This window comes from Pogona vitticeps, chromosome 1 (genome assembly GCF_051106095.1).
Source record: "Pogona vitticeps strain Pit_001003342236 chromosome 1, PviZW2.1, whole genome shotgun sequence".
In the NCBI taxonomy this organism is placed as follows: Eukaryota; Metazoa; Chordata; class Lepidosauria; order Squamata; family Agamidae; genus Pogona; species Pogona vitticeps.
Window position 1 is genome coordinate 7,490,050 of NC_135783.1, and position 25,589 is coordinate 7,515,638.

The window sequence follows — 25,589 nt, forward strand, 5'->3', positions numbered from 1 at the left end:
ATGTGCATATTATAGAGAAAGTGCACTCAAACTAGAGCTTAGAAATATTACCTTTTAGATCACACCTCTTAGAAGTCACCAGCCATAAAATTATACATAAAATCATACAACAAAGAGAACTTACAACATGCATATTTTAGGGGAAATGCACAGAAAAATCATCATAAGTGTACATTTTGACTTTTTTTTAAAAAAAATTGCACACGGATGTGAATAGGGAAGATGAAGCCGTGGGAAACCAAACCTGATCATTTCATCCATCCCTCTTCAAAGGACCATAGACAGTTGGTGCTGAGCAGGAAACATCCTGGCCAGTAGTTAAATCTCTAGATTAAGTTTGCAAATGAACCAGTTTGGAAGCCAGACATCCTTTTGCAAGCTGATGCAACCCCAGAGTTTTTGAACGAAAGGGGAAAAAGATGAGGACCTATACCAGGTAAAAAGTTCAAAAGAAGAAGATGCTACAGTGCTCTTGCTGGCCATCAGGTAAGCATTTACCCAATCATCAGCTCTTCCAAATATCCCAACACTGGTCTGTTCACATTTGTTGTTGTTTAGTTGTTTATTCGTGTCCGACTCTTCATGACCCCATGGACCAGAGCACGCCAGGCCCTCCTGTCTTCCACTGTCTCCCGGAGTTGGTCAAATTCATGTTGGTCGCTTCGATGACCCTGTCCAACCATCTCGTCCTCTGACATCCCCTTCTCCTCTTCACACTTTCCCAACATCAGGGTCTTTTCCAGGGAGTCTTCTCTTCTCATGAGATGGCCAAAGGATTGGAGCCTCAGCTTCAGGATCTGTTCTTCCAGGGAACACTCAGGGTTGATTTCCTTCAAGATGAATAGATCTGTTCTCTTTGCAATCCAGGGGACTCTCAAGAGTCTCCTCCAGCACCACAATTCAAAAGCATACGTTCTTTGGCAGTCAGCCTTCTTTATGGTCCAGCTTTTCTTTACGGTCCAGCTGTTCACATTAGGGAATACAAAAACGGACACAGTTATTCTTTGAAATGGGGTTAGAAATGACTTGATCACAGTGTCAACTGATCATTTGATCACACACACTACTGTGTTTTCCCAAAAATAAGACAGGGTCTTATATTAATTTTTGCTCCGAAAAAATTGCATAAAGGCTAATTTTCAAGGGATTATATTTCTCCGTGTACAGCCATCTACATTTATTCAAATACAGTCATGTCATCTTCATCTGGATGCTGCACAATGTTGGAGAATAGGGTTTCACTTACAGTAACTGGAGCTTATTTTTGGGGTAGGGCTTATATGACAAGCATCCTGAAAACTCCTACTAGGGCTTATTTTCAGGTCAGGTCTTATTTTCGGAGAAACAGGGTACTTTCCTTCTATAGGTAAGATAGATATAGTCAAGGAGATGTCCTCAGTAGAGGGGTCTTCAAGAGTGCAATAATGCTACAAGTTGGAAGCCAAAGAGTGATCCAGTCCATCCTCTTGATTCCCACAGCAGCTAAACAATGTCTCTGGGAGTTCCACAAGCAGAATAGGAGGACAACAGCCACTCTCCACTACCCCCCCCCCCATATAGTTAGCATTTCCATCATGGCTTTGCAGTGTAATTTTACTTTCTATCCAATGGGTGTCAAAGCAGAAGTCCTTGTGAGTGAAACTGCACCTCCTTTCAGAAGTAAATTATCAGCAATTTGAAGATTAGGAGACGAACTGTTCAGTGTTTGGCAATTCCAGGAAGTCCAATAAGATCTGTAAAAGTCAGACGTCAGACATGAAGACAACTGCTTTCTGCTTTCTTGCTGCTTACAGGGTACTTCTAACTGCAGCTGGAAAAATACTTTGAGAATAATGTAGAAGGAAAGGCTTACAAGCTATGTTTTTCCACATTTTGACAGAACAGGTCAACAGGTTTTTTTTTACATTAAAAATAAGTACCTCTTGTCTAAACAAATAAAGATACTTCGGGAGCCCTTATTTCTTCCAGCAGTAACGACCGTATTTTTCCATTTACAAGACAACCAAAAGTATAAGACGAACCCCCCCTTTTTCTAACCCCAAATTTAAAAAAGCAGGGATCAAACGGCTCCCTTTTTGCTAAGCCCCGTGCCTTGGCAAAAGGGAAGGAAAGCAGCTGTCAAAGTGACTACCGCTTTTCTTCACCTTTTGAAGAGGTTAGCAAAAGGCACGCCTTTTGCTAACCTCCGTGCCTTCTTAAAAGGCGAGGATGCACTGGGTTTAGCAAAAAAAGGAAGGGAAGGCTTTGCTCCCTTTCCTTTGCTACCGAGGCAGGAAGAGGTGCCCCAGCACACACCTCCTGCTGCCTCCACCACAGGAGGGGACAAGGCAGCGGTGATCGGGCAGGCGGGGGGGGGGAGGCAGCAGCCAGAGGCCTGATGTTCAAGCTGGATTCTAAAAAGGAATCCGAAATACACACCACATCTTCATACAGAAGGGCTAGTCTACGTAGGAAATGAAGCAGGTTATAAATACATAAAAGCCTTGGAAGTAATAAATCCCTAAATGCAGATGGGTTACAGATAAGCCTGTTGCAAGCCAAGGAGACAAACTGTGTCAAAATCCTAATAGGATTATGCAAACAAATGAGGAAAATAAACAATGGCTCACAGATTGGAAATATTCAATATATATTCCACTTCCCAAGAAAGAAGTTGCTCAAACTACGGTAACTTGAGGATGAGGAAAACGAGGGTCAGTGCCAACAAATACATTTGTCATGCGTAGTATGAAAAACGCCTGATGTTCAAGCTGGATTCTAAAAAGGGATCCAAAATACACACCACATCTTCATACAGAAGGGCTAGTCTACATACAGTATGATATGAAGCAGATTGTAATCCATAAAAGCTAACATTGAAATAAATTTCACTGAAATAAATTTCTAGACCTAAAGTTTCCACAGTAGAGTCGGGCTCAACCCTGGAAAATGGCGGTTTGTGATGGTTTCTGGATAGCTATGACCCACAACCCATCATGAACCAACTGGAAAACTGAACTAGTTCACAAATCCAGTGTTTGTTTCATAGGTGGTGGGACGTTGCAGTCACAAGGTCATAAAAGCAGCCACTCTTTTCCTGGAGACAAAGAAAGAGAAGGAGTGGCTGCTTTCATGACCTTGTGACTACAAGGTCCCACCAGGCACAAACTAAACACCAAATTGCGAATTGGTTCAATTTGACGCCAAAGATTACAGTTGGGCTTTGGTATATATACACCCTTGCAAACCATGATAATAAAAGTACTTCAGGTCTTGATCTAAATGATTGTGGACATCAAGTATAAAATACCCTAATTTTTAAAAAAGTATATCTTAACATTTAAATATTTTGTTCTCCATAAATATATATATATATATTTATTCAAAATATTTTCGCCCTGCCTTTCTCCTTGGAAAAAGACCCAAAGCAGCTTGCAAGAGTAGAAGGAATTATTTAAAGTTGAACACAATGAGTACACAACTGTGGTTAACAAAGCCGAGAACAATGAGTGAAACCGGATAGCAATGAAATGTCACTTCTCCTTTTGAAACAGCACTGTTTATTATGTTATGTTTCTTTGTACAGCACCATGGTGCCAAAGAGAACAAGTTTGATTGCTTCACTCTTCATGAAACCTTAGTAAACAGAACTCTTGAGAGGTCATTCAGTTGATTTCAAGCCTTTTCCAGTAACAAAGGAGAGAAAGGTGTGGGAAGGGCAGGAGGGGGTTACATCTCCTTAACTGTCAAGTGTTATTTTCCTAAACAGGATATCCTGGTATCAAAATAGAGGTCAGACAAACAGACTGTTTATGAGTCCTTTGGTCATTTTATTTAACTCAACATTTCCTCATAAATCCTTTCTCAATCACCTAGGGCCAACTTGCATGGTAATTAAGATTGCCCACATGCAGCAGGAAAGCCATGTGGAAAGCTGCCAGGATGTCCACACTCTGTTGCAACGGCTGTTTCTGTGTCTTATAAATAGTAGGAGCTTCGGGTCACCTCCTTGTCTTACCACCTCCTGAGACATCCAATCCTACCTTTCAGCCATGAAGCTCTTGGCCATCCTCTCAGCGGTTCTCTTCTTTGTCCTGATGGCTGCTTCAGGTAAGAGGTTTGCTTGGACTAGATGGTACATTACTTCAGGATTAACGTGCAGTTTAAGACCCTGGTCCTTTTGATTTCACTCCTTTTGTTTTAATATAATCAAGTCCAGCCCTCCTCCAAACTGGGTTCTGTAGGAAGGGGTGAAAATGTTAATCATAGAAACATAGAGTCATAGAATAGTGAAGTTGGAAGGGACCAACTCCATTCTCAATGCAGGGAATAGTTAAACACTAGTGTAACACATTATTTTTAGCCCTAAAAATCTTCATCAAGTGGGAAGGAAATGAAAGCAATTTAATTTAATTCAATCTCATCTTAACTGTGCATGACAACCTTAATGTAGGGTGTGGTGGATCCTAAACTCTTTCTCAGTGGGCATTTTTGGCTCTTCGCATCCCGTAGAAGGAGCAGGGTGGTCAGGTGGACTTCCATTTCCTTGTTAGGGAGACCCTAATCTGGTGCAGGCATCTCTTCTTGCAAGGTCTCACCTTTCTACACCCTATGGATTTATGTGCTTTTATATATCTTGAATTCCCCCTAACTCATCCTCTGTTTTTTCATGGACTCAGTTTTCACAGCTTCATAGAACATTGGGGTTGGAAGGAATCCCAGAAAGCCCCTAAATTAACCTTTTGTCAAAGGAGGAACCAAGAGCTGAGGCACCCTGAGAGATGGGCATCCCTCCTCTGCTCACAAACGTTCCATCAGTTTCCAAGATAAGCCATTTAGCTGAAGAAAAGCTCTTATTAGCAGGAAGGTCTTCCTATTCTATCCCAAGACCTCCTTTCTTGCAAATTGAATTCCTTGGTGGAAATCCTATTACATGCTTACACAAAGTGTAACTTTGGGATGAGAAGTGCTGTAAGTTAAGAAATGTTCCTAGACATTAACTTGTTGCACACTGAGCGTGAAACAGATAATGCTGCCAATGATTTCTAAACTTAGAACGACAATGCTGTTTGCATAACTACAATAAGATGTGAGTGATTGCATCATGTCCTGCCTTCTGGAAAAGCAACCAACAGGTCTGTTGCCCCTCCCATACAAGATCTGAAGATGACTCTCATACATGATGTCTCAATTTCCATCTTAGATTTGGCATGATCCAGAGCTTTCCACTTGAGTTCAGTATCAGAGCAAGTCATGATGGTAGCAACGGTGGCTCCTGAACATGGAATGACCATGTTGCTCTCTCTTTTGTTTTAGCAGTTGATGCGGGGCCATCATCAAGCTCTGGATGTCACGCTGCTGGAGGCTACTGTTACTCTTCAGATTGTCCACGAGGAAGAAGAAGAATTGGGACATGTGGCTCACTTAGACGTCCATGCTGCAAATGACAAGTAAGATCTACTTGGAAAGGTTCTTTCCGGGAAGGTAGCTTCCTTAATGAATATCTGTATAGGCGCATCCATGTAGCTATTGTCTTCTGCAGTCTGCTTCATCTCTTGAAAAGGCTTTTCATTGCATTTTAAAAATTGAATTGCATTGGGGGAGGAAAAGAGAGGAAAACAATGCAGGGGGGGAGCTTCCACAGGCTATAATCATGACTAGGCTTGGTATAAGATGAAAATATGTCCAGACAAAGAAGAAGAAAATAAGTTTTGCTTGATTTCCTAGCCCATGAGTGACAGGTGAGAGGAATATATCATTCCAGCATGGAAGTACAGGTCTTTTCAATACAAGGAGATCTTTTAAGATCACTGGGCTCATGATGAAGGGGGTGTCAGCCTGCAGAATCTTACGGGAAATCATATTAGTTGATCTTTAAGCTGCCACTGTTATTAATGCAAATAATGAGAAGACAAAGCTCACTGGAAATCAGTACCAGCAGTGGTGGGATTAGAAACATCTGACTTGATTCTGTGGCCTCCACGTGTAAACTCAGGGCTCACATGTGAGAAAAGAACCTCAATTGTACCAATTCATTTCAGCCCTCTATTGTATACATTTTTTATTTGACCATCGGGTGTGTGTGTGTGTGTGTGTGTGTGTGTGTCAGCAGCAGAATTTGCATTGTTTGGAATCCATTTCTTTCTGTTAGAAACATTCTAGCAAGCTACGCCGCTCTTTAATTTTGTATTGATTCATTTTCTCTACTATTTCTTGGGGATAATCAGGCTCCCCCTTCCCCCTTTTTTTAAATTACCAAGGGTGGTATATTGATGCAGCTGTACACGCCTTCTCTCCTCCTCCCCTTTTCCCTTCCCTCCTTTACATGTCCCCTTTTCTTTAATTCCCTGCATATCTCTCCCTCACAGTTCTTGTCTTTCATTTTTCTTTTTCTTCTTGAACAGTGTCAGGAGGAGGAAGTGGATTTTAAAAGACTTGCAAAGTATTGTGAAAACTAAGGTTAAAATATGCAATTCTTCTTTCTTTTCAATTCAAAGCAGGAAATTTCAAGCCCTCTTTCTTCCATAAGGGAAGAAAGATCAAGACCTTACTCTCAAGAAAGGAATCTGGCAAGCACATCCAGCCAAGATTTTGAGAAGCTTTTTTTCCTACCACATCCAGAGTTCTGCAATACCCACCCTGATGTGGGTGCTTCACAGGTCAAAAGCTAGCAAGCGCTTGTGATTTTTTTTTTCATACTCCACTAAAAATATAAACCACTCTAGCCTTCAGATAGTGTACAAAAATCACACTGCTCCCCCACGTTGAGTTTTTGAGTTGACCCAGTAAACTAAACGACAGCCTTGAGTTTGCCGGAACTGAGGTGGGCTATTAATGACAGTACTTTTTGGTGGTCTCTGATTCAAAGTCAGATGTAACATGATGGGTGCTCAAAGTTTGGGGGATGTTTCAAGTTCTGCTTACGATTTTATGAGGAAAACCATTTTGTTGTTCAAAAGCCATGTAGACAAAGGATCGGATATGTTTTCCTTCCACGTCTGCTTACTTAAACTAGTATGTGACCTTTTTACAAGGGGCACAAGATTTTATTTTATTTAACAACATGAACATAGAAGGTCCCACCGTTTAAGTTGTGTTCCTCATGAAATGACATCTGTTGCACTTAGCGGAGTGAAATACGTCCTTTGCCTGGGTGACGCCTTAGGTATGGTGTGTTGTATCTCCACCCTGAAACTCCAGAGAGTTACAAATACTGAGTCTGAAACTGTTTTTCTCTTCTTATAGGTTGCTGCTTATTCACGGTAGCTTTCTCAGAGGCACCGAGGGCAGCCTTTCTGCTGTATCACCATGCTCACTCCCAGAATCAACACTCATTTCAGCTCTCGACAGATTCTCTCTGAATTCAATTCTTTTTCTGTCCTTATCAATTAAAGTTTCATCTGAGGACCTGCATTTGTGAAGTGTGCTTCTGTGTTTTGGGGAAAATAGTTTGGGAATCAAACTCTCAGCTGAAGCCACTGAGCTATCCAGGGGTTTGGAGAGGAAGCATAGAGGTGAACATTCATTGCCACAAGATGATGCGGTGATTATTAGCTCACATAGTTTCCAAAAGGAGAGTGTGGAAGCCTGGCAGCATGCTACTTTCCCAATCGATTACAATGACATTATCACATATGACTCATTCAAAGGTATATAGAAAAATTAAAGGCCTCTCAATTCTAGATGCTGGGCACTGTCTAGATAGACCTGTAGCCTTATATAACAGAGCTCTCCTTATTTTCTTTTACCTCCACTTTCCTTTCCAAATGAGACAATTACGCATTGTTGGGAGGCAGTGGGAGCCTCCAGGAATTTGAACATAGGAGGAGGGGGTTGTAAATCCACGATTTAATCTGAAATTTACAGAAGCTTTGGAAGGAGAGAGGACTGAGGATCTTGGAACGCTCCTGTAAAGTTTGGGAAAACTCTGGAGCATTTTCTGGGCTCCTAAGAAATCTGAGTCCCAGCAACTTCACCATCTTGAGGTGCAAGGGCTGTATAGGGGGAAGGCTTGTACAGAAATTGCTACAAATTTGGTAACCAAAGCAGAACGGTTGAACTAACATGGATGGCTCTAAACATCATCCACTTAACATAAGAGCTCCCTCTTTCTTAAGCCATTTCTGCCTTGCTAAGGCTTGGAAATAGAGAAAGGATATCAGACAGCCGAGGGAAGCTAAACCACAAGAGATACCCAGGGGCATGAAAAAGAAACAGGGCAGTCAAGCTTATCCACGAAGTGTCACAACAGGTTTGCCAAAAGGATGAGATCTAGACAGGCTTATATAAAGTTCTGTGATCCAACAGAGATTCAAGAAACGGGTGAGACATCTGGCAGGTGGTGGAATCTAGGAAGCTTCGGAAGAAAAGAGACACCCTGGTAGAAATATAGGTCTTGGGTACGTAGTGAGTGTAGGGCACAGCAATAGAACTGCTGACAGCACGATGTTGACCTGGGAGAGAATGGAGAGGCAGAACTGCACTGCATTTTCTCAGCTTGCATCTGAAGATTTAGAATGGACATAATCTGTGCAATGGGAGAATACGAGGACACTGTGCCCCCATGCTGGGACCCAATTATGCTATTCTCTGGGCTTAAATTTTTTTGTGAATTCTTGGGAACAGAATATCCATGGATCCTCATCATCATTGCCTCTTTGGACGCACTCCATAACTCCTCACCCCCCCCCTTTGGTCCCATGCCTTTGGCACATCACCCTATCAATCAAATCCAATGGAAAGGCCATCTGACATCATCTAAACTGGAATTAAGATTGCCAGAAGAAATATCAACAACCTCAGATATGCGGATGATACCACTCTGATGGCAGAAATTGAGGAGGAATTAAACAACCTCTTAACAACAACAACAGTGGAGGGCAATCTACCATACTTTGAAATCTCCTGCTATCCTTGGGGGCCTCCTATTCATTAAACTTTATGGGGGGAAGAATGGCTAGTAGAGAACAGCCACAAGGGGGCTTTTCAGTTTCAACAATTTTGGTTAAACCTTTTTTAAAATTTACAAATATACCCATTGTAGTAGCTTATGCAGTGCATAACCATACTATTAAAACTTTTTAAAGGATTTTAAAATAAATATGCAAATTAGCTCCTTCTGCCTTTCTCCCTTGGTACTTAAACCCTCAAGCTACAGTCAAATCTTTAAAAATGGGCTGCAGATGGGCTAAGATCTCCCAGCCTGGCTTAAATGTACATTACTTAGCCCTATAAAGGCTCGTTCCCAAATCTTTAAAATAAGACAATTTCAAGAGCGTAGGTTCAATTGCATTGCGGTTTTTTCTTTAATAAGCAAGCATGGAAAGGTCAACACAGATGAAATTAAGAGGGGGAAGATGGGGGAAATAGAACATGAAGAGGAATCAGCTGTGTTTAAAATTCAAATGCAGGACAACTCAAGGAAGAGGCAGCAGGCTGGTTGAAAATCCGATGAACAATGAATGCTCAAGTCCTTGGTGGAACCAGAAATCCTTTGTGAGCGGCCAGCATGGGGGCATTACCTGCACAAAGAGAGAAACCATTTCAGATTCAATGTTTTTAATTGAATCACTCCCCGCTAAACACTAAATATTTTATAGACACACAAACAGATGGGTGTGGGTGTGGGTGTTGGTGGGTAGATAGGTGAGCATGTGCACATGAAGATTAGAGAACATCAGTCTCTTCATAAGGTCTTAGACTATCAGTTCACATTAACCCTTGTCTATGCAGGCAACATGCATTCAACTGGCCACATTCATCCCTCCAGGTGCTCAAAAGCTGACCACAGAAGACTTCCCCATTTTTTAGAAAAATGCAGTGCTTTCTCCAAAATTACCCTTCTATTTCCCAGCGTGGGACAGCCTTTTTGCTGTCTTTTGAAGTCCCTTCACAGCCTGGAGCCTCTGCATGTTTTAAAATATTTTTCACCACTAGGTGGTGCAAGAGGATTTTTCTTTTTTAAAAAAAATTATATAAGAAAAATAATGGGAAAATAAGAGGCCAATGGAATGGAGGCTGTAGTGATCACCTCTCCCTAAAAAGAGTATGATGTTTGGACAGGGAGTCACTGTGGGAACAAAACTACCGCCTTTACCTCTGAAGTAGGTCCTTTACTCCAGCGTTCCCCAACCTTTTTCGGTCCACGGATTGGCTGGGGAAAGCACGCACCACCCACGCTCGTGTGCATGTGCAAACAGCAGCGCCACACTCACACGGGCATGCTGGAGTGTGTGCACAGCTACAAATGGGCTGTGCAGGGGTGAGTGTGTGTAGGGGCGGGGCAGGAGGTCTGTCTCGGCGGCCGAGTCCGGCTCCAGCCACAGACGGGCAATAGGCTGCAGACCGGGGGTTGGGGACATCTGCTTTAGTCCTCAGAAGTGTGTAGCATGAGCCCCATGGACTATCCTGACCTTAAAAGAAAACCTTTGTTTACTTTCCAAGTAACCAAGCACTGACTTTGTGCTTCCTTAGATAACACAACAGTCTTGCAAAGTAGGACCTCTCAAATATAGGAGCAACTCAGTGACCTCCTCCAATCTTCACCTGATTTACCTGTAAGTCCTGCTGTTTCAAGACTCCAGGCCACTGTAAGAAGTATGTGTGTTTCTACTAAGAAAATAAAGTAGCTTTCATTAGAATACAGTTGTTGCAGTAAAGCAACAGCATTTCACATATCCAACCAATGCAATGGTTAAATAAAGCTGCTATTTCTAAATAGAATAAGAACAACTAATATCTAAATTAAGTAATCATTCTGGCTTCTAAGCTGGGCTATTCACTCCGCTTTCTACTCTTTTCAAAAGGTAAACATTTTTTTCCTTACATTTTGTAAGCATTCCTCCACATGGCACAAACCAGCATTTCACATACACAAACACCCTTTTTCTACATGTCTAAGACCACCTTCCTCTTGACACTTTCTCACTGCCATCCAATTAACTGCAAGAAAGCTTAACACAACTCTCTACCCATAATCCACATGAGATCCACAGGTGCCTTATCTTGCTTCTTGTTTGGTCTTTTTTCCTTCTTGGCACTTTCGGCCTTGCTTCTTATCTCTGCAAAAACCGTCTCACACATTCCATTGCTTTTAACTCATCTCACACAGAACCTAACAGACTCCATCTTTATATGACTACGATTCCCAGGATCCTCCAATTCATTACAGAGGCTAACTCCTAAACATTTTAAGTGGAACAATTAGTAAAGCCCTAATAAAATGCCATGTCTAGAGAGGGAGAAAAGCACAGCTATTCTCATGCATTTTACAATGGCTTGATCCTTGTGAGCTGTAAAGGTAAAGGTTCCCCTTGACATTTAGTCCAGTTGTGCCCAACTCTAGGGGGCGGTGCTCATCCCCATCTCCAAGCCATAGAGCCAGAGTTTGTCCATAGACAGTTTTCCATGGTCACGTGGCCAGCGCGACTAGACACGCAACGCCATTACCTTCCCATTGTGGTGGAACCTATTCATCTACTCCCATTTTTACATGCTTTCGAAGGGCTCGGTTGACAGGAGTTGGGACAAGCAATGGGAGCTAACTCCGTCGCATGGATTCAATCTTATGATGGTTGGCCTCCTGACCTTGCAGCACAGAGGCTTCTGTGGTTTAACCCGCAGCGCCAACATGTCCCTTATGAACTGAGCCATGTCCAAAGTCCATGTTCTTTATAAGCTTGTGAACTCCACTCCACACACACTGTTTCTTAGAAGAGCTAGATAAATCCCAGACAGAGTAAAAAAATTCTGAAAACCAGACAACATTTTCTTATAGTTCTTACCGTTTCTTGCAGCAAACTCCGCCTCTTCTATCGCATTTCCCAATGGCGGTCAGACGTCTTGGGCAACGTAGAAACCTGCATTTGCCACCCGCTCTGTCACATTCTGCAGCAGTCCTTGGTGGCCGAAGTGCTAGAACTAATGAAAGATGGCATCATTATTCTTATGCCCATGAGCCACCCTCCTTGCCAATGTCACTCCTTCTCAAAGTTTGGTATGGAATCCAGTGGGGGCCACCCAAAATCAAGGAGATATTTCTACATCCTTGAAGCATACTGTAGTGTGTCCATATATGAATTAAAATAATGGTTTGGGGGGAAAAGCAACTACTGAAAATTGCTCAAAGATGATTTGTGGGCTTCCAGGTCTGATGGACCATAAGGAGGATGTGAGACGCGGCATTTTGGAGGTGCCCGTATGTATGTATGTATGTATGTCTGTATGTCTGTATGTATGTATGTATGTATGTCTGTATGTATGTATGTATGTATGTATGTATGTACGTACGTACGTACGTACTCTGGGCAGTTTACATAAAGCGTAAAAATAAACTAAATGTAAATTCTGAATTAATCAGAGAGTCCAAGATGGAAAAAGAGAGGAGGAGAAAATAAAAAATAGGCTTTTTATATATGTATTAAACTCCTCTGAACCTGTTCCAATTCGTCACCATCCTTCTTGAAGTATGGAGTCCAGAACTGGACACAAGACTCAAGGTGAGTTTCCCTGGTTTGTCTCATTTAATGAGAATATTAATCAGAACCTTATATTTATAATTAAAGATATTTATTTTATTTATTCATTGGGTATAGTATATAATAAATTATATTTGTAATTTAAAATAAATCTTCTAAACTGTGCAGCACGGATTTTGAAAAATGTGCAGAAACCAGGAATATGGTAACCAGCCGGGCTCTCTACCACTTACCTGGCGCAGCCATCGCCACCATGAAGAGAATAGCAAAAAGGAAGCCCAAGAGCTTCATGGCTGAAAGATGAGGCAGATTCTCAGGAGATGACACGATGGAGAGTCGGCTGCCTGGATGGTCTCTCAGGAGATGACAGAATGGAGCGAAGACATAAACCTCCCAGCATTTATAGGGCCGAAGGAGTTGTTGTGTCACAGGTTGCGGACACCTTGAGAGGGTCCGTTATGGTTTTTCTGAAGCTTGTGGAGAGGGAAAAAAATGGATTATTAAGCAAACAGCCTCCCAGACAGTTGAGAAAGGCTCAATTTAAAGAAGTGGCATATGAGAAACAGTTGAAAAAAACCCTCTTACACAGGCGAGGCCTTCAATTAGGGAAGCCTGTTTGAATGTAAGAAGTTGTGCCATACCATCCCCCCCCGCCCCCAACAAGCATTATTAGTGGTCTGGATCTGAGTTTATGTTTCAGATGTAAGACTGTAGACCAGGGGTGTCCAACCTTTCACCTTCCCTGGGCCACATTAGAAGATGAAAATTTGGTTTGGGCTGCACATAAATTTGGTTTGGGCCGCATGGGGGGGCAGCCCTAGCCGTCCTCCGCAGCCCCGCTCCAAAGGCGCTTATCGGCAGCTGCGATCTCAGACTGCAGAGGCTGCCAGCTTCGACTCCGGCGGCTTTATGGGGCCGGGAGGGGGTCCACCTATTGACAGGGACAGTGCAATACAGTCACGCAGCCCCCCTTTCCCCTCTCCTCCTGCTCTTCCCTTCCTTCCCTCTATCCCTCCCTACAACTGTGACGTGCTCCGGCCACATTCCGGCCGCAAGCGCCAGCAGTGTAACTTGAAACTTTGGAAATTCTTAAAAAGTTAAAAACTGCACTGGGCCGCATTATGAGCCAAACTGTGCCACATGCAGCCCACGGGCCACAGGTTGGACAAGCCTGCTGTAAACCTTCACTTGTAGGCCAAAAAATGCCACATTTATCTAAGCAGTTAAATTTTATTTTTATCAACCAGTCAGTACAGTGGTGCCTCGCTTAGTGATCGCTCCGGTGAGCGTTGAAATTGCTTTGCGATGGGGTTTTGGCCATCACCAGAGCAATCGCTTCGTGATGGCCCCTATGGGGGAAAAATCGCTTTGCGACGATCGCGGGGAAGCGATCCCTGTAAAGCCCCCATTTTCGAACAACTGATTGGCGGTTCCAAAATGGCCGCCAGGTAAACAAAATGGTCGTGTGCTGTTTTGCCTTGCTTTAGAGCCACCCAAAATGGCTGCCGCTATGGAGAATGTTCGCTTAAGGTCAATTTTTCAGCCCATAGGAACGCATTAAACACGTTTTAAAGCGTTTCTATGGGCTTTTTCTTTTCGCTTAGCGGTGAAATCCTTTAGCGACGTTTTTTCCTGAATGGATTAATGTCACTAAGTGAGGCACCACTGTATTTTATATATGTCTATAGGCAAGCTACTGCCTAATTTTATATTACCTAATATTACTTGAAGTCTGTGTTTGTGATCGGAGGCAAGAAAGAACGTTTCAAAAAGTTTTTTCCATGCACGATACTTCTACAAGGTTTTTTGTACTTGAAGAATTTTTTTGAGGGGGGAATTGCAGAATTGAATTTTGCACAGAAAAAGATGTGTTTTGCACACACACAAATTTTTTTTCATAGAAGCCATGGGTTTTGTGCAAAATACAAACTTTTGTGCAAAACCTGTATTTTGTTTATGAAACCTTCCTTCTTTTTTCTTTTTGATTTTTTCTCTTTTTTGCAAATTTCTTCTACTATGATTGTCATTTTGCTAACTGACATTACAGGTGGGATTTTAATTTATTACTTGCATTCATTCCTCAGTTAGAATGGTTTTGACCCATGTCATCAAGGTACCCTGATTAACTGGGCTACAAATTTTGTAAAAACTCAGAAGCTGTCTGAGTGGGATTTTTAAATAAGCCCTTATGAAAACGATATACAACAAGCACCCAAGCAGAACATGTAGCCTTTCAGTTCTAAGGCATCATGGAAGCAGAAACACGCGTCACTGGAACAACAAAAAGATATGGACTTTCCTAATTCTTTAAAGAAGATGATTCTGACACAAAACCTGTATGTCTTAGTAAATCTCCAGACCTTTGCATGTTTACTTGAAAGAAAACTGCGAAGTTCTTTACCTTTTCTAGTTTTTAATTTTTTTCATTGGTAAAGAAACAGTGGCTTGGCAGCAGATAACAAGAGTCACAGAAGAATTTAGTTATGCTTGCGTTTCAAAAACAATTTGTTAAAACGGAAAATCAATACGAAAACAAGAACGTAGATGTAATTTGGTTTTCCTATTATTTTGAATTTTGTAATGCAGATGCACTGAAGGAGAAAAGGACAAAAATGTACCCATCGTAGAGAAAGTGCAGTCCAGCCAGAGCTCAGAAATGCTACCTTTTAGATTTCACATCCCAGAAGTCTCAAGCTGTAAAATTAAAAGATCATACAAGGAAGAGAGCTTCCAAAATGCATATTTTTAGGGGAATTGCACAGCTAAAGCAGTATGACAGTTTATTTTAACATTTTGTTTTAAAAAAATTGAAAATTAAGGTAAATAGGGAAGCTGAAACCATGAGAAATGAAAATCGGTTGCTTCATCCATCCCTCTTCAAAGGGCCACAGATCTCAGCAACAAAGCAAGAAAGCAGAAATGTTCTGAACAACGGTTAAGACAGAAGCCACAAGAACTCGGTTGAAGCCAGACAACTTTTCGCAAGGGTTTTTGAAAGGAAGAAAAAAAAAGATGAAATATCCCAGATGGAAAGTTCAAAGGAAGGAGATGCTACCTTTTCCTCCTTGACCGTTGGGTTGGCATTCACTCGTGGAACTTTTGGATATTTATTGTCATCCTTAGCTCTTCCAAATCTCCAAAAGCTGATTTGTTAACTTTAGGGAACATTGCAAAAGAAGTTCAATTCACCTTCAAAATAGTTGAGAAATGGCTTGATCACAGGGTCTACTGATCACATGATCTCACACACTCTACTTTCTCTCTATAGGTTCTACAAGTACGATAGAGGGAATCAAGGAGATGGAATCAGTAGAAGGTTCTTTAAGAAGAGTCTGATTAACTGGACATATCCAGAAAAGCTCACATTCAAGAATATGACAGTAAGACTTTAAGGTGCCACCATATTTTTGTCTTTTTCAATTTTTCCTTCATCTTCTCCATTTACAAGCCTCAGCAATGCAGAGAAAAGCCTTGCTCTCATGCTAAGTGGATAACATATAGAGCAGTCCATGTGAGTTCATTCTGCTTTGGTGCACCGGTTACCAAACTAGGAATGATATCTGTACAATTTTTGCCCTAAAGGCCTTGCGCCTCAAGACGAGAAAGTTGGTGGGCAACTGATTTCACAACAGCCAGGAATCCTTTTCCAGATTTTCTCCGGACTTTACAAGAGCTCTTTAACATCCTTTAACAGTTCAATAGCTCCTGTCATGTTCAGATTACATCCTAGAGCTGATGTACAGGACATTGTCTACAGTGTGGTTCCCCAACCTTGGGCCTCCAGATGTTCTTGGACTTAAACTCCCAGAAATCCTGGCCAGCAGAGCTGGTGGTAAAGGCTTCTGGGAGTTGTAGTCCAAGAACATCTGGAGGCCCAAGGTTGGGGACCACTGGTCTACAGGATTCATTCCTCTGTTCGTAGCCATTCACATTTATTGAATAACAGCCCAGGGCAGGCCCAGTTCTCCCGAGGAAGAGCCAAGAGGGATGGGCTGGAAAGGACTGGATGATGTCAGCCGCCAGGGTCCTTCTGCTTTGCAGCCACTCCCAACCTCGTTGCCTGGAGGGAGAGGGGCTGGCTTTGCCTTCCATGGACAAACTGCACCCATTTCCCTCTCAGAAGCTCAAGCTTGCACCCACTGCACCCACGAGCCTTTGGGAGCTGCCTAAAAGCATCGAATTTAGGAACTGCCCACAAGGACCTGGTGCGCAGCCTGGAGAAGACAGAAAATCGTCGAAGCTGTGCTGCTTAGTTTCGGTTTGTTTATTTTGTTTTTCTTTTGCTTTGCTTTGCTTTGCTTTCTTAAAGGTCCAGTGAAGGTAATACAATTACCTAGGTTTCTATCCTTTCAAGGACGAGATGGGCCATTGCTGATCTTCCCCAGGGATACGTAGCTGTTGCTGTCGCCACATTGTCCCTCCTTCCTCCCCCCACCCAAATGTGCTGAATTCATTCCAGCACATCTGACAAGAAGAAGAAGAAGCTACATTTGCTCACAGGCGTGGCGCAGGCGGAGGTGTGGCTTCCCTCCACTCCCAACCTCCCTCCAACATCAAGGCCACCTCTCCGTTCCAAGGGTTCAAGACTGAGGCTGAGCCCAACCCTCTCCCTGCCTCACCTCCCTCTGGCAAAATCTCAAAGGTAGTTTATATACAATAGGGAAGCCACATGTCAGTGAGGAGGCTTTCGAAAAGAATGGATAGGGTGATGCGCACATTTCACACTGCTAAGGAATATCTTGATACACCATTGGAACAGTAAGAAAGAAGCCTCCCCTTTAAAATAAGACAATTTCAAGAGCGTAGGGTTCAATTGCATTGGGGTTTTTCCTTTAATAAGCAAGCATGGGAAGGTCAACACTGATGAAATTAAGAGGGGGAAGATGGGGGAAATAGAACATGAAGAGGAATCAGCTGTGTTTAAAATTCAAATGCAGAACAACTCAAGGAAGAGGCAGCAGGCTGGTTGAAATTCCCACGAACAATGAATGCTCAAGTCCTTGGTGGAACCAGAAATCCATTGTGAACGGCCAGCACTGGGGCCTTAGCTGCACAAAGAGAGAAACCATTTCAGAGTCATTGTTTTTAATTGAATCACTCCCCCAAAAACACTAAATATTTTTTATAGACACATAAAAAGATGTGTGGGGGTGGGGGTGTAGATAGGCGCCCATGTGCACATAAAGATTAGAGAACATCAGTCTCTTCATAAGGTCTTAGACTGAACTATCTGTTCACCCTAACCCTTGTCTATGCAGGCTGCAGCAGAGGTGGGCAACATGCATTCAGCTGGCCACATTCATCCCTCCAGCTGCTCAAAAACTGACCACCCCACACTTCCCCATTTTTTAGAAAAAGGCAGTGCTTTCTCCAAAATTACCCTTCTATTTCCCAGCATGGGACAGCTTTTTTGCTGTGTTTTGAAGTCCCTTCACAACCTGGAGCCCCTGCATGTTTTAAAATATTTTTGGCCACTAGGTGGTGCAAGAGGATTTTTCTGTTTTTTAAAAAAATATTATATAAGAAAAATAATGGGAAAATGAGAGGCCAATGGAATGGAGGCTGTAGTGATCACCTCTCCCTAAAGGGAGTATGATGTTTGGACAGAGAGTCACTGTGGGCACAAAACTACCGCCTTTATCTCTGAAGTAGCTCCTTTACTCCAGCGTTCCCCAACCTTTTTCGGTCCACGGAGTGGCTGGGGAAAGCGGGCACACCCCCACGCTCGTGCGCATGCGCAAACAGCAGCGCCACACTCACACAGGCATGCTGGAGTGCATGTGCATGTGCAAATGGGCTGTGCAGGGGTGAGTGTGTGTGGGGGCGGGGCAGGAGATCTGTCTCGGTGGCCGAGTCCGGCTCAGGCCACAGACTGGCAACGGGCTGCAGACCGGGGGTTGGGGACATCTGCTTCAGTCCTCAGAAGTGCGTGGCATGAGCCCATGGACTATCCTGACCTTAAAAGAAAACCTTTGTTTACTTTCCAAGTAACCAAGCATTGACTTTGTGCTTCCTTAGATAACACAACAGTCTTGCAAAGTAGGACCTCTCAAATATAGGAGCAACTCAGTGACCTTCTCCAGTCTTCACCGGATTTACCTGTAAGTCCTGCTGTTTCAAGATGCCAGGCCTCTGTAAGAATTATATGTGTCTCTATTAAAAAATAAAGTAGCTTTCATTAGGATACAATGGACCCTTGACTTACGGACGGCTTGACTTACAGACTTTTTGAGTTACAGACTTCTCTGGCCGCAAAATTTAGGTTTGACTTGCAGACTGAGATTTGACTTACAGACCAGAAAAAAACCAAAATGGAACAAAAATGGCCTGTTACGGGATTAATTGGTTTCAATGCACTGTAGGTCAATGGAGACTTGACTTACAGACTTTTTGACTTGAGAACCGCCTTCCAATACGGATTAAGTTCTCAAGTCAAGACCCCACTGTACAGTTGTTGCAGTAAAGCAATAGCATTTCACATATCCACCCATTGCAATGGTTAAATAAAGCTGCTATTTCTAAATAGAATAAGAACAACTTATATCTAAGCTTAGTAATCATTCTGGCTTCTAAGCTGGGCTATTCACTCCGCTTTCTCCTCTTTTCAAAAGTTACATTCTGTAAGCATTCCTCCACATGCCATGAACCAACATTTCACATACACAAACACCCTTTTTCTACATGTCTAAGACCACCTTCTTCTTGACACTTTCTCCCTGTCATCCAATTAACTGCAAGAAAGCTTAACACAACTCTCTAACCATAATCCACTTGAGATCCACAGGTGCCTTATCTTGCTTCTTGTTTGGTCTTTTTTCCTTCTTGGCACCTTCGGCCTTGCTTCTTATCTCTGCAAAAACCGTCTCACACATTCCATTGCTTTTAATTCATCTCACACAGACTCCATCTTTATATGACTACAACTCCCAGGATCCTCCAATTCATTACAGAGGCCATCTCCTAAACATTTTAAGTGGAACAATTAGTAAAGCCCTAATAAAATGCAATGTCTAGAGAGGGAGAAAAGCACAGCTATTATCATGCATTTTACAATGGCTTGATCTTAGTGAGCTATAAAGGTAAAAGTACCCCTTGACATTTAGTCTAGTCGTGTCCGACTCTAGGGTGCTCTGCTCATCCCCGTTTCCAAGCCGTAGAGCCAGCGTTTGTCTGTAGACAGTTTCCTTGGTGACGTGGCCAGCATGACTAGACATGGAATGCCGTGACCTTCCCACCGTGGTGGTACCTATTTATCTACTCCCAGTTTTGCATGTTTTCGAACAGCTAGGTTGGCAGGAGCTGAGACAAGTGATGGGAGCTCACTCCATCACGTAGATTCGATCTTATGATGGCTGGTCTCCTGACCTTGCAGCCCAGAGGCTTCTGCGGTTTAACCCGCAGCGCCACCATGCCCCTTATGAACTGAGCCATGTCCAAAATCCATGTTCTTTATAAGCTTGTGAACTTGAACTTCACAGAAGCTGTTTCTTAGAAGAACTAGACCAGTGATCCCCAACCTTTGGCCTCCAGATGTTCTTGGACTACAATTCCCAGAAGCCTTCACCACCACTTCTGCTGGCCAGGATTTCTGGGAGTTGAAGTCCAAGAACATCTGGAGGCCCAAGGTTGGGGAACCCTGGACTAGACAACTCCCAGACAGAGAAAAGGATTCTGAAAACCAGACAACATTATCTTAGAGTTCTCCTTACGGTTTCTTGCAGCAAACGCCACCATTTTTATCGCACTTCCCAATGGCGGTCAGATTTGTTGGGCAACGCAGGAACCGGCATTTGCCCCCCGCTTTGTCACATTCTGCAGCAGTCTTTGGTGCAGCAAGGGCTAGAAGAAAGGAAAGATGGCATCATTATTCTTATGCCCATGAGCCACCCTCCTTGCCAGTGTCCCTCCTTCTCAAAGAGGGGGCTGGTGTCAAGGGCACCACTGAGCATCAGTGTTGGAGGGAATTTTACAGCCACTTGTTCCTTCAAATGCCAAAGTTTGGTTTGGAATCCAATGGGGGCCACCCAAAATCAAGGAGATATTTCTGCATCCTTGAAGCATACTGATGTGTTTCCATATATGAATTAAAATAATGGTTTTGGGGGAAAAACAACTGAAAATTGCTCCAAAATGATTTGTGGGCTTTCAGGTCTGATGGACCTTAAGGAGGATGTGAGACATGGCATTTTGGAGGTGCCCGTATGTATGTATGTATGTATGTATGTATGTATGTATGGATGGATGGATGGATGGATGGATGGATGGATGGATGGATGGATGGATGGATGGATGCATGGATGCATGGATGCATGGATGCATGGATGCATGGATGCATGGATGTGCCAGCCAAGGCCACTCGGTTTACATCAGTTGAACAGAAGAACAATAGGATAACAAATCTGAGAGGTTAAATACCAGTCTAATCTCCCAGATTTGACATCCCTGTTACGGATTCTCATGGGTCAGACTTTGTTAGGAGATGATACTGTAGCGAGCACGCTGAAGCCTCTATTATCTCAGGCCTCTAGGAGGTGCTCACTCTTCTTCCCAAGTTGCTGCCACCAGGTATTGCTGTTTCAATACCAATTATTCACTGAGACATGTGTTACTTTGAAAGTTAAACTTGTTTATTTGATCAGTAATATGTAATAGGTAAATCACAGGTTTCTAATCAATCTCTCTCACTCACTGAACTCGCTGACACACAGAACCCTACTCTCACTGACTTACTGGCTCATTAACTCACAGACTCACAGATCTCCATACACCCCCCCCCTTTATATCCCAGCCCCTCCCCCTTTAGCACCACCTTCCGTTCACTCATTGGCTACTTTTCCACTGCTCAGCTGTGACGGACAGGTGAGGGCAGGGCTGAACGCTACAGATACTGCCTAACAGGTCACTCCAGTGTATCTCCGTTCAGGAGAAGAATGAGAGATGGATCAGTCCAGCTGAGGTCCAACAGTGCATTATATCCTAGAAGGACATCAAGCGCATGAGAATGCTACAATCACTGCCAAGGCATCACCTTTGCTAGCATGATCGATCCTTGCTGGCCACCCGGGATAGAGCAAGGCTGCATTAAACATCATGTGATGTTGTGCGAGAGGCGGGAAGGCATTAGATATTTAAGCAGCCTTTCCACCTTTGCACCATCCTCTTCTTTTTTCAGGCAACTGAGGAAGGAGAACGGGTGATTTGGCAGAGAGACAGCTGCGTCATCGGACATCATTGGGGGGGATGCTCCGCCTCCCTCCTCCGGATTTGGTTGTTTCGTTGACATAGTGCTGTTATTGAAGCTTGTTTAATTGATTCTCTCTTTATTTAAAATTTGTATTGGTTGTTGTGGGGTTTTTGGGCTCTTTGGCCGTGTTCTGAAGGTTGTTCTTCTTAACGTTTCGCCAGTCTCTGTGGCCGGTGCGGAAGGCGTTTCAGTTTTGAATCAAGCTTAATAAAGGACAAACACCATCTTAACTTGGGATAATTATTAAAGATTGTGTCGGTATAGAGGGGAGCGGCTCTATTAGAGGAAGCACACAGCTCAGTTGATTCATTTTTTAAAAAGGAAAGAGCAAAGCTTCCCAGGTCACAGTTGGTTCGCCGCTGGTATAAGGGGCTTGATTTGTTTGATTTTACAAAGGTTTACCTGCGATTCCCCCCCCCTCCCATTTTGAATTATTCTGTAAAATAAGGTTCTTGGGGGAAGGAGACCTATTTGGGTTTTTTCCCTGATCGCCATTTTGTTTGCTTTTTGCGCCATTTACAGTTGCTCCCGCACCATTTTAGGTTAGGTTTAACAGTCGCCATTTCGTGAAGCTAGTTGGCCGGCCGGCCTGCCAAGCTGTGGTGCATTCATAACTAATATAGTAATAATAAATAAATAAATAGAGAAATAGAATATATAATATAAAATCAAAAAAAATTCATTAAGCATTTATTAAGTTGGGATTGTTTTGGCTAAAGGCGATTGATTGCATTAACATTCAGAGACTTTTGAGTTTTAATTGACTGGGTTGTATTACTTATTCAATTAGAGCAATTTGTTAAGAATCTCACTTACATCAAGTTTAATCAAGTATTGGCATAAAAGTGGTTAGTTAGGCTGGTGGTCTTCTGCTAGTTACAAAAGATATATCAGGACCTTGTCTAACGTGTAGGTAGGGGCATGGTTTATGTCTTTATAGGTCCCACTGAGTCTGGAAGACGCTGGCAGATAGCGATCGTTGGCCATAGTTTTATATCCTGGGCAGAGCGCCATGTGGCCGCATCCTTTTGGGGGAGAGACTTGGGGCTTGGAGTCCAGGCGCATATCACCCGGAGAGGGTTGAGAGGTATGCAGTGGATTCCGCGGGGAAGAACGACGGCATTCGGCCAGTTCCCACCAGATGTGCTTGTAATTCATCTTGGAGGCAATGATTTGCCTAGAATTCCAGGTAATTCTGGACATTCTCCATGACCTTAAGTGGTTGAATGCCAGGTATCCTATGATGCGGATCTTATGGTCCAATATTACTCCTCGATTAGCCTGGCAAGGTTCCGTGAGGACTGTTGTTGTTAACGAGGCTTGGCGGAGCGTTAACAGGGAAGTATGTAGAGGCGTCTGCACTGGTGGCCTCGAATCGCTGATCCGTCACTACAGGATCCAAGTTTTGAAACCTGAATTGTTTACAAGCCACGGCGTCCACCTGTCTGAGGCAGGTTTGGATATATTTTGGAAGACATCAAAGGGGGCCTGCTTGTCAAGCTCAAGCGGCTGTGTGGTGGGCATGGGACATAGCATGGCTAGTCCCTATGCTGTGGTGGGTAGTGCGGAAATAACAGGTATTTTCGGTGTGTCCCCATTGTAATTGCAGTTAAGCCAACAGCGCATCCGACCTCCCGGCACTGCTTATCATGCGATTACAGTGTCTGTGGAGGGGGGATGCACTGGGCCACTTCTGGACCAACAGTCATCAGCAAAAGATGGCTTCAGGTCTGGGAGTGTTTATTAGCGGCTGCCCGGTGTTCCTGCTGTCTGTAGACCCCGGGAACCTGGGGCCAGGGACTTGCCCATTTTATGATCAAGAGGTGTTGGCATGCCCCTGCCTTTAACTTGTTTCCGTACTACAGCAGGCACCCTCTTTTGGCAGAGGATTGCCATTATCGTATTTTATGTTATCAATAAAGTGTCCCAATTTTTAACCCATATCTTTGCCTCACATCTTTATTCCAGGGTTGGGACAAGCAAACAAAATGTGGTGCTTAGTGCTCTTTTGGGGGGGGGGGTTGGGAAGGTAATCGGAAATGACTCCCCCTTCTCTGAATGAGCCTCTCTCTTCCTCACAACTCCCACCAATTTAGTTATTCTCTATAACTCCCCCAGAGCTTTGAAATATTACCTTATTGGACTACAAACCCCATGGTACAGGGCAGGCAGCGCTTACTGCTCCAGGCCAGGATCCAGGTTAGGGGCAGAAAGGGATCCATACACCTTCTAGGTAGTCATGGGTTATTGAGGCAAAGAAGTGATTCAGTTCACAGCCTACTATTTGGCACAGCAATGAATAAGTAAGGGGGGGGGGAATGAACATAAAACATTTTTCATAGACTTATAGAAAAGTGAAGTTGGAAGTGGCCTACAAGGCCATCAAGTCCACCCCCTTGCTCAATGCAGGAATACAATCAAAGCATATCTGCCAGGTGATTATCTAAGTTTTTCTTGAATGCCTCCAGTGTTGGAGCACTCACCAACTCCCGAGGTCAATGGTCCCTCTGTTGTACTGCTCTAACAGTTAGGAAGTTTTTCCTGATACTCAACCGAAATCTGGCTTCCTGTAACTTAACCCCATTGTTGTGGGTCCTGCGCTCTCGGATAATAGAGAACAGATCCTGCTCTTCCTCAGTATGACAGCCTTTCAAATCTTTGAAAAGGGCTATCCCGTCACCCCTCAATCTTCTTTTCTCAAGGCTAAACATGCCCAGTTCTTTCAGCCTTTCCTCATAAGGCTTGGTTTCCAGACCCCTGACCTTCCTGGTTGCCCTCCTCTTTATTTATTTATTTATTAAACTTGCTAGAAGGTGTCTACTCTGGTCGGTTTACATAAAGCATAAAAATAAACTAAATGTAAATTCTGAATTAATCAGAGAGTCCAAGATGGAAAAAGAAAGAGTAGGGGGAAAAGAAGAGAAATAGGCTATTTATTTATTTATTAAACTTGTTTATCTATTTATTAAACTCCTCTGAACTTGTTCCAATTTGTTAGCATCCTTCTTGAAGTGTGGTGTCCAGAACTGGACACAATACTCCAGGTGAGTTTCCCTGGTTTGTCTCATTCAAGAAGAATATTAATCAGTACCTTATATTTATAATTAAAGATATAGTATATCATAAATTATATTTGTAATTTAAAATACATTTTCTAAACTGAGCAGCACTGATTTTGAAAACTGAGCAGAAACCAGGAATATGGTAACCAGGCTGGCTCTCTACCACTTACCTGGCGTAACCATCAGCACCAAGAAGAGAACAGCGAAAAGAAAGCCCAAGACCTTCATGGCTGAAAGATGAGGCAGATTCTCAGGAGATGACACGATGGAGAGTCGGCTGCCTGGATGGTCTCTCAGGAGATGGCAGGATGGAGTGAAGACCTAAACCTCCCGCCATTTATAGGGCCAAAGGAGTTCTTGTGTCACTGTGGGCTGTGGGCACCTTCTGGGTGTTCACGGTGGCTTTTCTGCAGCCTGTGGGAGAAAATGGATTATGAAGCAAATAGATACCCAGATAGTTGAGAAAGGGTCTCTTAGAGAAGTGCAGTATGAGAACTAAGAGGGGAAAACCCCTCTTACTCAGACAAGTGGTGAAGTTTTCCAAGCAAGATCTGCAATTAGGGAAGCCTGTTAAATGTAAGAACTTGTGCCATACCATGCCAGACGATTTCTCTCCCCCTGCCCCCACAAGCATTAAGAGTGGCTCCCCCATATTTCATACCATAGACTGGATCTGAGCTTATGTGTCAGATTGTAGATCTTCACTTATAGGCCAAAAACTGCCATATTTATCTAAGCAGTAGAATTTTATTTTTATCAACCAGGCAGTATTTCATATACATCTACAGGCAAGCTACTGCCTAGTTTTATATTACCTAATATTACTTG

General features: G+C 43.2%; 3 long non-coding RNA genes across 3 annotated transcripts; 1 reads left to right on the forward strand and 2 right to left on the reverse strand.

Annotated features, from left to right (window-relative positions):
• The first annotated feature begins 3,965 nt into the window (after window positions 1–3,965).
• LOC144584873 (uncharacterized) lies at window positions 3,966–5,429 on the forward strand. Its single transcript, XR_013539354.1, has 2 exons — window positions 3,966–4,089; window positions 5,296–5,429. It is a non-coding gene; the product is annotated as an uncharacterized LOC144584873 (long non-coding RNA).
• Window positions 5,430–9,260: 3,831 nt separating this feature from the next.
• On the reverse strand, window positions 9,261–12,830 carry LOC144584874 (uncharacterized). Its single transcript, XR_013539355.1, has 4 exons — window positions 12,689–12,830; window positions 11,763–11,898; window positions 10,534–10,590; window positions 9,261–9,500 (listed from the first exon to the last, which is right to left on the reverse strand). It is a non-coding gene; the product is annotated as an uncharacterized LOC144584874 (long non-coding RNA).
• Window positions 12,831–17,263: 4,433 nt separating this feature from the next.
• Window positions 17,264–25,381, reverse strand: LOC144584899 (uncharacterized). Its single transcript, XR_013539376.1, has 4 exons — window positions 24,932–25,381; window positions 20,165–20,294; window positions 18,555–18,608; window positions 17,264–17,503 (listed from the first exon to the last, which is right to left on the reverse strand). It is a non-coding gene; the product is annotated as an uncharacterized LOC144584899 (long non-coding RNA).
• Between the last annotated feature and the right edge of the window lie 208 nt (window positions 25,382–25,589).